Source organism: Nematolebias whitei, chromosome 15 (genome assembly GCF_014905685.2).
Source record: "Nematolebias whitei isolate Nwh7 chromosome 15, NemWhi1, whole genome shotgun sequence".
NCBI lineage: Eukaryota > Metazoa > Chordata > Actinopteri > Cyprinodontiformes > Rivulidae > Nematolebias > Nematolebias whitei.
The window spans coordinates 5,923,159-5,926,768 of record NC_056512.1 but is presented as its reverse complement, the minus strand read 5'-3'; the positions used below and the strand labels follow the sequence as shown (position 1 = coordinate 5,926,768).

Below are 3,610 nucleotides of genomic sequence, written 5' to 3'. Positions count from 1 at the left end.
GAGGGGCTTTCCCTTCCCCCCACAAATCAGAAGAAGAAGCATTTTTCCATCTTCTCTGTCCGGTGCGGGCGTTGATGTGTTACATAGCACGCACAGCTGCAATGCGTCAAATTCAACATTTGTTGTGCCTTATAGAGATGCACCTGCAGGTCGCCCGTTATCCACCCCGCACCTGTCACACTGGCTGTGTGATGCCATTTCTGAAGCCTACAGAGCATCAGATTTAGAGCCTCCTGGCAACCTCAGGGCACACTCGATCAGGGGTGTTGCGTCTTCGACTGCTTTCCATAATGGTATAACAATGCAGGATATTTGCACTGCGGCCGCGTGGTCAACACCCTGCTCATTCATTCGCTTTTATCTATGTGATGTGACGGCTTGTCCCATGACACATTCTGTCCTTAGTGTTTTACAGAATGAATATTGTTGTTTCATGGAACTCCGTTTAATTCACATCTGTCTGCATGCATTACAGTGGGAGATGTTGTTATCAGTCACAAGTTGTGATTGTTATTTTGGTTCTATTGTCACTAATCAGTTCATGACTACTGTTACCAATCAGTTCATTTGATTAATAATCAGTTCTCCTGTTATTATTAATCTGTTCATACTGTTCAGCCATAACCGGTTGGTTCATGGCTCTTTTCAGCATATTTTCCCTTCCCGTTGAAATTTTCCGGGGTGTTCATGCATTCAGAACGCATAGTTACATTGTGTAACTATGCGTCTGTGCATTGCACACATAATTACACAATGCGTAATTACGCACATGGGGAGCTGAGTGACAAGACGTTTTTTGGGCAAGCTTCTGCTTCATTCGGTGTTCGAATGGACCCAGTGAGGCGAGGACCACATCTGGTTTGCCCTTAACCTATCAGCGACAGCCTTAAAGGGCGAAGCTTATACAAAATAGAACGTTGGTTACGTATTGTAACCCCAGATTCTATGAATATAAGCGTAGCCCTTTAAGCGTCGGGCCTCACTGGCTCCTAAATGGCTGAAGAAAAGTTATTTGGGAGCAGATTACCCGCTCTTAACGTAATTTATATGGACCGGGTGGGGCCCACACAACAGGTGGGCGTGGACTAAATTTTTCAATGTAATGCTTCGCATAACGGGATAAACCCATCAGCGACAGCCTTAAAGGGCTACGCTTATACTCATAGAATCTGGGGTTACAATACATAACCAAAGTTCTACAACCGGAGGTGAGCGGCCAAGAATGCCAGTTTCGCAAGTCCATCACAGGGCCACACAGAGACAAACGAGACAAACAACCATTCACTCTCTCACTCACACCTAGGGACAATTTAGAGTTACCAATCAGCCTAACATGCATGTTTTTGGACTGTGGGAGGAAACCGGAGTACCCGGAGAAAACCCACGCATGCACGGAGAGAACATGCAAACTCCACCCAGAAAGGCCCCTGGACCGGGGTTTGAACCAGGGACCTGCTCGCTGAGAGGCAGCAGCTCTACCAGTTGTGCCACCGTGCTGCCGTTCTAGGAACATGAAAATTTAAATAATTAACAGGAGTGGATTCATTTATACCAACAAAATCCTCCTGTTGTAGCCAAGTTTCTGTCAGACAGAATAAATCAATATGATGATCAGTTATCAGTTCATTAACTAACAGGGATTTAGAGGAAAGAGATCTGATGTTCAATAATCCACATTTAATGATTTTATGATTTTGCTCTGGTAAAGTAACTGTGTTTATTTTAATCAGATTTTTATGGTTTATATTTTTAGAGCTGATTTTTGGTTTATTTAATTTGAGCCGTGGGCGAGTTGACACTGTTTCAATGGGGGTGTGGGTGAGTAACAGAGGAGAAGCAGCAGAGAGGGGTGGAGGACTACAACTCTGCTTCCTGGACTGGACCCTGGGTTGTCAATAATTTGGGGGATAAACAAAATCAGCCATATTTCTAGAAAGCAGAACTCTAAATTGGCCCTAGGAGAGAGTGAGAGTGTGAATGGTTGTCTGTCTCATTTGTCTCTATGTGTCCCTGTGATGGACTGGAGGCATGTCCAGGGTGTCCCCCGCATGTTGCAGAGTCCATTGCCCCCTGTTGCCCGGTTCCTCGGGGTCCCTGGTTCTGTAAAGTCTGTAACAATTAATTTGGTTCCCTAGTTCCATGAACTGGACAAAAACTACATGTATGTGGTTTCTTTGGGTTTCCCGGTAGAGTCCACAGAAACTGCAACATTTCTGCCTTCAGGAACTGTTTTTCTAGTCCCTGGTCTTTACAATCAGAACCACGCGATCTGGTTCTTGTTCAGAAGCTGCTTGTGTGGTGCTGTGGTTCTGGAAACAAGGACCAATAGAAGCTGCAGCTGCTGTTGCATAAGAGCCCTCCTGACTGCCCTGCCCCTATCTCTTTAAATACAAGCCGCTCCGCTCTTCTCCGTTCTGCGCGCGTGCGTGTGCGCGTGTGCAGGAGAAATTACTGGACAGAAAGAGCCGCTCTGTCATGGAGGACTAGGCGACAGAAAACCGAGTCGAGGCTCTGTGTATCTTGACGCTGAGGGCTCCGCAGAGGCAGGAGGAGAGTTCTGGACTGCTCCTGGTTCCGGATGGGTTCAGTGCGCGCACCTCCTCCTCACGGACAGGACGCGCGGCTGCCTCCTCTTTCTTCTTCTTCTCGCCCTTTCTGCGCCGCAGCGCCGGGACAAACGCGACCCTGAGGCGGAGCGGAGCGCGCGCCGCGGATCATGGATTAATGCCCGCGTGGACGTTCATGTGAAAGGTAGGCTCGAGACGGATGGAGCAGGCCGGAGGAGGAGGCTGCGTGTGGGTGCGTGTTGGTGATGGATGGCAGCAGCAGCATCCACACTGCGGCTCCTGCAGGAGGCAGGACCCGGCCTGCTGTCCGGGATGCGCGCGTGCGCGCGTGTGTGTGTGTGCGCGCGCGCGGCTCCAGGTCTTTGTGTACACCGTAAGGCCTTGGGGTGACTGTCGATCAGCCGCATCGCCTGCGTGTTATTAACAAATACAATGACGTCAGCGTCTGCCGGTGACGCAATCCTGTCCTCCGCCGAGTCATCAGAAACATCCTGAGAGCTTGAGTGTTGTTGTTCCTCTGATGGGCTTGCAGGTGCTTCATGGTTCCTGGGACAGGCGATTGAAGACACTCATAACCAAAAGTGTAAAATGCCTTGAAGGAATGCATATCGCCCGCCGCCTGGAGTTTAGCTCATCTTTAAATGATGATGGCGCTCAGCTGCGGATGACTCTCAGCTCTAGGCTGAGTTATGGTCGCTCATGCTGATTAGCTGCGTCGACCATCTTGAAATTGATTGTATCCAACAGTTAATGTGAAGTAGCTGCAATACTTCCTGAAACTTCCAGTGCAAACACACGTGCACATCACTGCTTTCAGCTGCAGGCACAGTTAAACAGTTCACAATCACTTATTGTCCTGAAATCTATTTTATTTTATTATTACTATTATTATTATTATTATTTTAGAATTGACCTGATCAGTCCATCATGTAGAAGTTTGGCCCTCTCTTCTGTATGTTGTTGATAAAATAAAACATATCTTCATTATAAAGGTACACTCATACTCATACTCATACTCATACTCATACTCACACTCGTACTCA

General features: G+C 47.7%; 1 protein-coding gene across 1 annotated transcript in view; it reads left to right on the top strand.

The window, feature by feature from the left end:
• Nucleotides 1-2,468: 2,468 nt before the first annotated feature.
• Nucleotides 2,469-3,610, top strand: part of fbxl16 (F-box and leucine-rich repeat protein 16) — a 103,995-nt gene continuing 102,853 nt past the window's right edge. Inside the window, exon 1 of the mRNA XM_037688790.1 lies at nt 2,469-2,751. The gene's annotated coding sequence lies outside the window, so the exon portion shown is untranslated. The remainder of the gene's footprint in view (nt 2,752-3,610) is intronic.